At 47.2% G+C, this 12,058-nt stretch overlaps 1 protein-coding gene across 1 annotated transcript in view; it reads left to right on the plus strand.

The window, feature by feature from the left end:
• The first annotated feature begins 2,842 nt into the window (after positions 1-2,842).
• Positions 2,843-12,058, plus strand: part of Lpar3 (lysophosphatidic acid receptor 3) — a 70,153-nt gene continuing 60,937 nt past the window's right edge. Inside the window, exon 1 of the mRNA XM_006984733.4 lies at positions 2,843-3,030. The gene's annotated coding sequence lies outside the window, so the exon portion shown is untranslated. The remainder of the gene's footprint in view (positions 3,031-12,058) is intronic.

The raw sequence follows: 12,058 nt of genomic DNA on the forward strand, positions 1-12,058 counted from the left end.
ATGTTCTGATAACCATGGGTGAAGTTTTTACTCCGTATGTAATAGAGTTCTACTTCGTATGAAATATAGTTTTCTCAAGCTAAATGGGCATATGTTCATTTTGACTTTTGAGTTTGGGGAGTTTATGATGGCCGCTATGATTTTCCCTCTGAGCTTGTTAGCAGGAGGCCGAGATGTTCTGCACAGGGCCACCCACTCTGCTGACATCGTCTCATCTTATTCTTGGTCCTCTATGTTCATAACTGCTTGCTTAGTTTTTCCTCAGAACCTTCTAGCTAACTATGCTTCCAGGTACTGCTTACACCTTTCCCTTTACGCCACTTCATTTCCTCACACATCTGTCTGCTGCTGGAGGCAGCCTCTTTCCTAATTAGTTCAGGGCAGCGAATTTCGACATAGCCTCAGTTCAGATTGTTCTCAAAGTGAAGGGCGTGTGAATTCTTGCCCTCATGATTGCAGGTCCAGGAGTGGATGGAGGAACACGGGCCTCTTTCCATAAGCCAGGTAGGAAAGTCACCCTCGGAATCTACGTTGCTTCTCTCCATGGCAAGGGGCCACTATTGTTGTTGTTGTTTTTTTTTTTTTATTAACAGTTAATAATTAACTTACCTAGTAGCACTTACATTATAGCGTGAAGATGCATCGGCAGGAGGGGGGCTCAGCTCCTTCAAGGCTGCAGTCCAAACCCCCCTTTCCCTATGAAGCAATGCTGTAACTCTTTGCTTTCCCGGGAATATAGGAACACAAGGAAGCTGTTTGTTTAAAAGGTTTGCAATGACTTGCCGGCCAGTAGCCAGTAGCCATCATCATGCTTGCCACGTGTGGTATTAGCGTTGATTTGTTTTTGCTAAGTGGTACTAATTTTAATTTGTTTTTAACTAATAAAAACATTTGGTGAAGAAGTGAGATGTCCCTGATCCAACAAGGACTTAAAGAGGACTGCAGTGGCTAATCCTTGGACTTCATCTGAAGAGTCAGTGGTTTTTGTTTTGTTTGTGTTTTGTTTGTGGGGAGGGCGTGCATCGTCTTCTCTCTGTCTTGGCATGCTGTCCTGCTCCTGTCTAGGTCGTTACCACCGTTCCTGTCTAGCTATGTCACTGACGTCCCTTCACCCCTGACCCTCTGTTAAAAACCGGGGGCAGCTGGAATGGCATTCTCCTTTGCACAGGCCACCACACCCCTTTCCGCTTCTCCTGTTCGAAGGATTCCTTGCTAACACTAGCCACACGTGACTCCACAGGGTCAAGGTTCTCCTTTGTAAAGTTCACGAGTCCCCAGGCTACAATGTAATGTTTCCCAAGTCTTTTGCTTGAATAGTAGTTTAGTAAAGTGTGTCCCTCTATCCAGTTCAGATGCAACATACCATAGTGATTTGCTGAATTCACGGATGAAGTAATAATAGATCAAACTCTAGCCATAATCCTGTGACTGACTGAGGTCAACGAGGCTATCACTGTTTAAGGGATGAGATAAAATGGGTGAATAGAACGTTACTAAAACACTGTCTTCAGAGATCAAAAACCTGTTTTTCAAAATAAAGATTTGTGTGTGTATGTAAGTTGGAAGAGGGGAGTTGGGTCCCCAGGATCTGGAAATACAAAGGATTTTGAGCCACTTCATGTGGCTGCTGGGAACAGAACTCTGGAAACGCAGGAATATCTCATGGCCACCTGTCAGACTCACTGTCCCTCATGATCACAGAGATTCTGACAGGCTGTCTTCTAGAAGGTGGTTTCATTCATTCATTCATTCATTCATTCATTCATTCAGTGTGTGTGTGTGTGTGTGTGTGTGTGTGTGTGTGTGTGTGTGTGTGTGTGTATGGGTGTGTAGGCCAGAGCTTGGCCTTCAGTGTCTTCCTCAGTTGCTCTCCACCTTGTGTTTTGAGTCAAGGTCTCCCACTGAACCTGGAGCTCACCAGTGGGCCAGGCCAGCAAGCCCCAGGGATGGATCCGATCCTCCTGTTTGCATCTTCCGGGCACGGGGCTTGTGGGTGGGTGCAGCACAGACAGACAGCTCCTTGCATGGGGGTTGAGGATCAAATGAAGAAACTCAGCTTGTACGCTTTACCCACTGGGCCGTCAATGGGCACAGAGAAGGGTCCCACTGAATGCACAAGATTGTACGCGCCCAAACCGACACTCTAGACATTTCCCCAGTGTCTGAGGCTGAGTAGGAAGGCTTTTCACTTCACAGTATCTTCTTGAGAGGTTACCAGGGAGGCCCATCTTCTAGCATGCTGTGACCCAGATTTTGTTTTCCGGCGCAGAGAGAGCTGAGCCTTTAGACTTTTGCTTTCCTTTGCACGGTCTTTGCCAAAGGTGGGTCAGTTTTGAAACCGCTTATCCAGGACTGTTCACTGCGGGAGGCCAAAACGACTCCCACAAGAAGCAGAGGTATGCCTTGCTTCCTGTTGTAACACAAAGGTGAATTCTTCTTCACCTCTGGGGCTGCCTGAACTCTAGGATGACTTTGGGATTCAGGCTTTAGGGTATCAGGTCTGGTCCTGGCAGTGAGCCTGCCTCCCACAGGTGGTGGCTTTGGGAAATGCTTCCCAGGAGCCACCTCAAACAGGTATCTCTCAGAAAGTCAGAGCAGTGCGTTTCAGTCCTGGTATCCCTCTGAGGTAAGGCTCCCTCAGTTGCTACTGGCTCTTTAGGAAGCCTTAGGTGGCCTCTCCAAGCCGGCCACCCCCATGGGCACAAGGTCCCTAGCCAAGCTTCTGCAGACCGCCTCCCTGGGCCGCCGACCCGAGCCTGGCCGGCTGGGGGCGCTCTCCCGTGGGAACTTGCAGACGCACCCGGCCGGGCGGGACCGGGCCGCCGCTCCACCTCCACCCCCTGGCGAAGTTGCCCGGGACTCCAGGCGCGTCGCCGCGGACGCTGGAGAGCAGGCGCTCGGCTCTGCCTGCCCCGCGTCCTCCGCCGCTGGCTGGCCGGAGCCCGGTCGCCCCGTCGAGCTCCCCCGAGGGCATGCGGCAGCCGCTGGACACTCGGCTCCTGGGCTCGGCGGCGTGGGCGAGCGAGAGCGGTGAGTGCGGTGTGCGGATCGGGATGGGGGTTCCCGTCAGGGGCTTTTTCGGGGTTCTTTGGTCTCCAATCCTCTTCAAACTCCCGGGACGCAACTTTCCCCCCTAAGTGCGGCGTACCTTGCCCTTTCCCACTTCGTGTTTCTCAAGAGCAAAAATCAATGCAGATGCAAAAGCCCGGCTGCATCCGCCTTGGTTGTGGGCTGGTGGGACGGGCGCAGGGACACCCAGCTCCATCACGCAGCGCTTTGCAGGGGCGCTTCTTTCCAAACTCCGTGGAGTCTGCCTGGTGATGGGAAATGGGTTCTCCCCGGGAGTCCTGGGAGGTGACATTTTTCACCTTGCAGTTTCCTTGGTGTGGTGGTCTGACTGTTGGTAAAAACTCTCAAGATTTGGAAAATAGTTACTCTGGCCGACTCTGACCAGTTGCGAGGGATCCCCGCTCACCACGGGGGACAAAAGTGCTTTGTTTTTGTAGCAGTTTCTTCATTGCCTTCTCTGTGCAAGTTGCCACTATCAGAAACGGCTTAGAATTTTCTCAGGCTTGTGATTTGAGGACTGGCTGAATATTGCGAACAGTTTAGTCTTATTAACATGATTGTGGAAATGGCCCTCCAAAGCACTTAGAGGTCATTTTGTAAATGGAATGATTTCCCCCAAATCCTCCCCTCATAATTTGCTCGTCGGTGCATCAGTTTTGTCCTAACTAACTCTTGATCTTGGAATGTCACATTCACAGTAAAAGACTCAACTTCTCAGGGTTCCTCCTTGTTAGTTTATAAATCGGAGAACAAAGTAATGTCGGTCCTAGCCAAAATCCTCTTTGCAAGCCGGTGACCATTGCGTACATGCCCAGCCTTCCCTTAATGCAGAGCGCCTGAATTGCTAAAGACAGTTCTTGGTTTACTCTCTACCAATAGTTGTCAGTCTTGCTAACAGTGAGGTTTGGGTTCAAACCTGTGTGATGGTTTCAGTGAGCTCAGGGAACCAGGGGCTAGAATTCCTCTCCCAGCTCCCCCAGGAGCAATGCAGTCAGAACAGGCTTGGCTCAGTTAATACAGTTTGCCTAAGCAAACTGGGCCATTTTGAAACATCCAGCCAGCAAACCCGGCCAGTTAGGTGGGCCCTATGTCTCCCTGAACATTTAACCACGGGGACAATACTTGCACAGTACTACCATATGGCCAATGTAATTGATTGTTCAGGAATTTTTTCCCATTAATATTTTTTTTTTCAGTATTCAAAACCGTGATGCTTTCTTTGGTCTAGTGATAACACTCTTCTCAACCTTACCAAATGCGTTCAGCAATTACAAATCTCTATATCAGATCAGATCTGCGTTGGTTTGGCTGTTTTATAAGATGTTTAAAAGAACTGATTTGCACATGTTTTCATGAATGAAAAATATTAAAATATGCAATGATTTTTCATGTAACTTCATCTGAACTTGAGATGCTACAGTGTGTTAATTTTGGTCTCTCTCTCTCTCTCTCTCTCTCTCTCTCTCTCTCTCTCTCTCTTTCTTCAAAAACACACAGGCATAGAAGGTATGCACACACAGTATAAGAGCCAGGTAGCAAATAATGCTAATTCTCTAAAAGTTGAGCACTCATGCCTAAGGGTGGGTCGCTTCTCCCTACGTTCCCCAGCTTTCTCCTGAGGATCAGCAGCCCACCATAACTTAAGCCAGCCTCTTATTTCTTTAGGCTGGGGCAAGGGGAAATCACTATAACTCCAGTATGAATTGCTATAACTCATATGACCCATTAGCCACTCTCCTTGGCATATACATTAGTTCAGATGCTTTCTCGCTTGTGATTATACTCAACAAAGTGGTTAAGTCTGATTGTAAGCTTCTAAATGGCCTGGGCCAGACTCAGGGCATTATTATTAATGTGGCCTAAAGGGAGGAACAGACTTTCCAGCCAGCCCAGCCTTTACTCTACCCGGCTTCGTGACTGTAGGCACATTGTTTGACTTCCCTGGGCCTTAATTTTCTCATCTGTAAAACTGAAGATTACATTCATCTCCCAAGATTAAAAGAGAAAACAGGAGGGTCCCTCAAATACGGGAAGTACCAAAATGGTGCTTGGCCTTTTCCCTCCTGAACATATGTCCTGACATTCCTGCAGACCTGGCCACCGTGGTCCATCGTCCCAGTGAACATGTGCAGAGACTCCAACTGTAGGTGTCTTAAGCACACACACTTCTTTTATGTGCTGCCCCATTCCTGGACATGGACCTTGGGTTGGTTTCTCTTTTCACCGCTGTGACCACGTCTTGACTGGAAGCTACCTAAGAGAGCAAAGACTTACATTGTTTCATGATTTGAAGGCACAGCTCGTTACAATGGAGGGATCTGGAGCAGAAGGCTGCTTGCTCACATCTGAGGGAGGTCAGGACGCAGACAGGGGAAAGGAAACATGGCTTTTAAAATCTCAAGGGCCCTCCCTCCTCAGAAACACTCTTCCTCCAGCTACACCTTGTCACAGCCACCCCCAAAAGCAGTGTCTGTGGGGGACACTTCACATCTGCCATAGGCATTTCCTGTCTGTCTCACACTCTACCAGCAGTGAGCCTTCTCCTCTCTGGTCTTGATGTGGCAGCATCCTCAGCCTGGATTTTGTGTGTAGGTAGAGATGTTCAGTTCTGTCATGTGTGTGAGAAGAGGTGGTGAAGACAGGGAATTGTCTCCATAATTGCCTAAAGCACTGGTTCTCAACCTGGGGGTCGAATGACCTTTTCACAGGGGTCACCTAACACCAACAGAAAACAGATATTTACATTACGGTTCATAACAGTGGCAAAATTGCAATTATAAAGTAGTAATGAAATAATTTTATGGTCGGGGGGTCACCACAACATGAGGAACTGTATTGAAGGACCACAGCATTAGGAAGGTTGAGGACCACGGGTCTAGAGCTTGTGCTTTGTAAGGGATGGGCCAGAAGTGGTTGGATATGAGAGTCCAGTTTCTCATCACAGCTCTATCTCTGTGGGATCTGCGACCTTACATATATCACTTGTCATTTGTTTTAGTTGTTTTGATGATTTATATGATGGGGATTGCAATTCCTTTCTCAGTTACCTGCATGGGTTAGTGGTAGGTCCCATTAAGTCCTGTATACGGGCTTTGTAATCTGGAAGGGGCCTTATAAATGGTAGGAATTAAAGAGGTAGGGCATCCAGATGTGGACATCTTGGGCATCCAGGTGTGAACCGTCTGGGGCAGATTCACTCAGCACTAGTTACGTGAGTGTCAGAAATTCCATGTGAGTGTCTTGAGGACCAAGTGGACATCATTGCCCTCTCTCTATAGGTCTCTCTGCTGTCTTTGAGGTCATACTAGACTGCAGGGAGGAAATTAGAAGCAGAGCTTAAGGAACTGCTCTGTGAGGACCAGGAAGTTAATTGCTGACGAAGATTACTAAACAGCATGCCAGGCACAGAGCAAAGTTCCAGGCTTTAAAGTTAAAAATCGTCTCTCACCTCGGTTCTTGGTGCATAAAACCCAAGAGCTAGTTAAGGCCAGGAAGAGAGTGGGAACAGCAGTTGTTAGTCATGCTAGACATGGTCCTGGGCCCCTACACCACCCTCTCTGCCCTGCGACTTCCTAATGACTAGAGGCTCCCTCTGCAAAGTGATTGCATGACTCAACCTTGAACCCTTGGCAGATTATGTCTTTCAGTCAGAAAGATCCGTGACTCTCTGCCTCAGATGAGCCAAGAGAGTAGTTCGACCTGAGGGAACGGTCCCAAGGTTGTAGCCACCTCCTCCTCGTGGTCCTCCAGGCCTCGATCCTCTTCTTCCCCCACCCCTCCTGCTTTGGCTGTGTAGCTCTTATCCCCAATTTGTCCTGTTTGCCTATAGCTTTCAACTCCACGTCTGTCCTTGACCCCTGATGTCACCTCATTCTCATAAGCCCTGTCTCCCCTCATCAGACATGACAGGCTGTTTTCCACAAGGACAGCCACCCTGTCCCTCCTAAGATCGCCGCCTAACTGCTCATCATGTGTCTTTGTTGTTCCTGGGACACTGAGGGTGGGGGGAGGTATTGCAGCCTTGGCTTTGACTCAGCAATGTGCTGACTTGAGGAGTTATAAAGGGGTGGCTTTGGTTAGTGGCAGAGCTGGGTTGGGGGTCAAATAGCCCTGAATAAGCATGCAGGTTTGCCCAAAGGCCTTCCAAGTCTTAGTAGAGGTGGTGATCATGTTTTATGATTGAAACTTTAAGGCAAACCCTTGGCAACTCTTCAAAACTCAAGTCTTGACTACTAGCTGAACTATTGCAGAATAAAACTCCATTCTGTTTCTCACAGCAAGGGTTCATGCAAACCATCCCATCTCATCTCTGGGATAGTGACCTTGATCACTTGGTTATGTTAGTGTCTGCCAGGTCGCTCCACCTAAAATCACTGTTTTCATTTGGGGGTTCATTACTATTTGTAGGGAAGGATTCTAGACAACGTGAGTGTGTGTTCCTCCCTGAACCTCCATTGTGAGAGTTGACATGCATTGATGGCTTCTGCAAGAGTCAATCATGTCTGTGAAGGTTGCCAAGAGTGATTTGGTATTTGCAACACTCCTCCACGTATAAGTTGGTATTCTCCTGCATTCTCTTATGCTCACATACAGTAGGGAACACTCACAAGACTCCCTTTGTATTCAATGTTGAAATCTTATGTTTGCGTTCATTTTGATGCTCAGATTATACTCACTGGAAATTCTGTGATGCTTGCTCTTGAGTTTTATCATTTTTTGAGCCTCCCTTCCTTTTTCTTTTCTTTCTTTTTTTTTGCTACAATATATTCCAGGCTCATCTTGTACTTTCTCTAAATTAGTTCATCCTTTCTTTAAGTAGATAATGTCATTTTCTCCTTTTAAAGCTGTATGTTTATGTGATGTTTTGATATACTTATCCCAATACACATATATATAGTAAAGTGATTTCTACAGTTAAGCAAACATATACTTCCATCTCATAGTTGTGTGTGTGAAGGGTGTCTAAAAATCTGCCTTCTCAGCAAATCACCACTACACATTGCCATATTATTGAGAATAGCCCTCAGTAATACACTACAGGGTGGGCGGACATGGAAATGGGAAGGTACAAAGTTCCATTTATGTCGAGGTGATTGAGTCTGGCGATGTAATGTACAGCATGAGAACAGTGTGGAGACATAACATGTGGGAAGCTTATATGCCCTAATGTTGCCTCGGTGCCATTGTTTCTATAGCTCTCAGAAGACAGAACTGGGAAGTAAACACACACACACACACACACACACACACACACACACACACACACACACACTTCTCACTACTAGGCCTTGTACTATAAAACGACAGCTTTAATGTTACACCCGTGGAAACTCTTTCTTTTCTTTTCCCTTTGTGTATGTGGGCAAAGCTTCTCTGGCCACTAGAGAGTCAGTTCCCGCTATCATGAGGATTTATTTTTATTTGCTCCGAGTAACCAGCCTCCCCGCCATGAAGGCCCCTTCCCTGACTACTCTGTGTTCGCCTCCTTTCCTGGTTCCCACATTTCTGAATCTCCACGTTGGCTTCAGATTCTTCCATCCAGCGCGTAGCTCCACGGCTGTCAACCGTAGCCCACGCCTCTGTGCACCGCCTGTGTGCACTGTGATGCTGCATTCTCAGCCACGGCCAGTGTCTCTGAATCTCTCAAGGCTTTCTTGGGGGAGGACTGAATTATCCCGAGCTGGCTCCCACTGCTCTATATTACAAGCTTTCTGAGGCAATTTTATAGCCTTATAAATGTCTTTGGATTTCTCTCTCTCTCTGTCTCTCTCTCTCTGTCTCTCTCTCTGTCTCTCTCTTTCTCTTTCTCTGCCTCTCTCTGTCTCTGCCTCTCTCTGTCTCTCTGTCTCTCTCTCTGTCTCTGCCTCTCTCTGTCTCTCTCTGTCTCTCTCTCTGCCTCTCTCTGTCTCTGTCTCTCTCTCTGTCTCTCTGCCTCTCTCTGTCTCTCTGCCTCTCTCTGTCTCTCTCTCTCTCTCTCTCTCTCTCTCTCTCTCTCTCTCTGTGTGTGTGTCTGTCTCTCTCTGTCTCTCTGCCTCTCTCTGTCTCTCTGTCTCTGACTCTCTCTCTCCCCCGTTTATCCTGAACAGTGAGAGGCTTTAACTGGGCAGGGAAGAGAAGAATCAGTATAGAGCAGGCGGTCTCTTGGAGTCCAGTGGGATGTGCCCATCAGATGCACGCAGCTCTCTACAGTGCAGATTAGCCAGGAGGAAAGCTACAGAAAGCAGAAAGTTACATTCCCACCGACTGTCTGCGGGTCTGTCCCCGTTCACTTCTACCCTGATTTAGCCTTGTCAGATAACTGAAGTCTCTAGCCTTGTAAAAGTTAATCATTTGTTCTGCTGAACAGGAGACTCTGCCGCTTCTCTTCCGAGCATGCTCTGAAGCAGGGAAGCTGACTAGTTATTGCTGTTTTTCTATAATGTGTTTTATTTAATTTTGACATTTCCATCTTGTCTCGTGAGCTTTTACCCCAATAAACTTTGGCCAAAATTTTGAAGGAAAGATGCATTTATTTGTTATTGGTATTTTTAATTGCAACCAGATGATATTTCTTCTGGAGTCAGTAAAAGCTTGTGGAAGGCAATCTCATCATTATAGAGAACAAATTCTGAGTATTCCCTTTCTTAGAGGAGCAGAAAATTGGCTAAAAGAAGAGAATTTGAGGGTTAGTGCAGTGTAAAGAGCCTTGGGCCAGAAAGTGGGGAGCTTGGTCAGGGTCAATTAGCACCCCATTTGTAGTCTGTTCCCTCTGCACTCCCCACGTGATCAGATGTGAAGTCACGGAAAGCTGGAAGATGTTGCATTCTGGTAAACGGCGCCAATGCCATGACAGAATGGGTCAGCAAAAGCTTGACTTTTTTGTCCCGATAACCCGGAAGTACCTGGAAAGTGTCACAGGTTGAAATGCCTTTGATAAGCCCCACCCACATGCACCATCACACTACACAGTACTGGACTAGGAAAAAATATCAAAATTCAGAATTTGAAACTTATTTTCAATGGATCAGGCATCACTTTTACATCATCATAAAGAAAAAATAAATCCTACATTGGCTCCCTGGGAGTTTGGAACTGTCTGCAGATAGAAGGCTAAACATCAGAGTTCCCGGCCACTGGCGGACAGTCCCTTCTTCCCTATTCACCCGGAACTCTGTGTTTTCATTGGTGGGGAGAAAGTCTCAACTGGGCTCTGAACAAAGGAGGAGGAGAGGAAACCTTGGCTTGGGGGCGGCTGTTCTGATGGCCCACCCCATCAGAGGAAATTGATGCCTTTGTTTTCCTCCCTAGTAGCCTCTCTTGGGACCCAGCTCTCACCCCCCACAGCCAGCCTAGGGATCACGTGACTCCCTGAGTTTTCTAGACTTAGAAGGGAACCGGGACTTTGTACCACCTCATCCCAACAGCCTATGCTCCATTTTGTCTCCTTTCTATAACCAAAGGAACTGACTTCAAGAGGTCAGCCTTGCATCGGTCCTGCTGACGACAGCAGTGTGTGAGGACGCTCTAAACACATCGAATCCCCCAACAGTCTTAGGAAGAAGGCCTTTTTGTTCTCTCTGTTTTGCAGACGGGCAAATTAAGGCACAAAGAAACTAGGTGGCTTCCTAATTGATAAGCAAGGCTTCCAAGAGGCTGAATAGTTCCAGAGGCCATGCTCATTGGCAAGGTGAATTTGTCAAAGACGACCTTTTGTCTGCTTTATATTCTAGTCACGCTCTCAAACATCAGTTGACTGTTTATACGTGCTCTTGTTTCTGGACCCCTCTTCTGTTGCATTGGTCTATACAGCTGACTTTTGCCAGTGCTGTACCTTTTTATTTGCTGTAGCTTTGTAGTATGGTTTGAAATCAGAAAGTGTGACTTCTCTAAGATCATTTAGACATTTGGCAATTTCATGAGTTTCAGGACATTTTTTTCCCTGCGTTGAATCTGTAGATCACGTTGAGTGGTCTGGAACATTTTAGCAATTTTAAGTCTCTGCTCCATGAATCTGAGTGTTTTTTCCCACTTTTTTTGTGTGTTTGTTTTCTTTGATTTCTGTCATCAGCGTTCTGTAGCTTTCCATGTTCAAGTCTTTTGTGTCCTTCGTTGAGCTTATTACTTGGTATTTTGCTCTGTTTTGATGATATCATGTCTGTAATTGCTTTCTTACTTTCTGTTGTGGGTTGTTCGTTGTGAGGGTGTAGAAATAGAGTTGGCATTGTGTCACTGACCCCTGTTTTGTAACCTGACAGAATTACTTTATTCGTTCTGAGACTCTTTGAATCAGTAATGTTCTCTACACAAAAGATCCTATCATCTGTGAACAAAGACAGTTTTACTTCCTCCTTTCTGGTCTCGATGCCTCGATGGGTTTCTCGTGCCTGATAGCTCTGGGTAGGATGCTAACAGAGATGCCGAGACAGCATAGCATGTTCTCATCCAGAGGAGAGGTTTTAGTTTCTCCCACAAAGTATGGTGGTCACTCGTCACCACTCAGCATAGCTTTCATCAGCCAGCGTTCAGACCCTGCACCTGAGTCCTGTATCTTCTGGGTTGAGTTCCTCTCTTCTCCCCTCCTGCTGTGCTTGGGGCAGTGGAAGAGTGAAGTGGCAGGTCTGAAGCCCGGATGCTGGCACTGAGCCTGCACTCGGGCCAGGCAATGTCTTCCCTGGACTCTGCCGTTTTAGCATAGTTACAGGATGCTGCTGCCATCCTTCCTCCTGACACTGAGGTGTTAGATCATAGTTAAACCCCCAGAACTGCAGTCCTGTACTGCATCGAACTCTCAGGAAGGGCACCCCTGATCCTCTTGGGGTGGACTTTTGTGCTGCGTGCTGGAGGCATTGCTTTGATTTGGTCCTGTTAGTGAGCCTCTGTGGTTTTAAAGATCATGGCAGTTTTAGAAAGGAAGGAAGGGGCAGTGGCCTACCAGGAGGTGTTGGGTAGAGCCATTCTGGAGGGAGGATTCCACCTCTGACGAAGGGTCTGCAGCTGACTAACACCATCC

Source organism: Peromyscus maniculatus, chromosome 6, assembly GCF_049852395.1.
Source record: "Peromyscus maniculatus bairdii isolate BWxNUB_F1_BW_parent chromosome 6, HU_Pman_BW_mat_3.1, whole genome shotgun sequence".
Classification (NCBI taxonomy): Eukaryota; Metazoa; Chordata; class Mammalia; order Rodentia; family Cricetidae; genus Peromyscus; species Peromyscus maniculatus.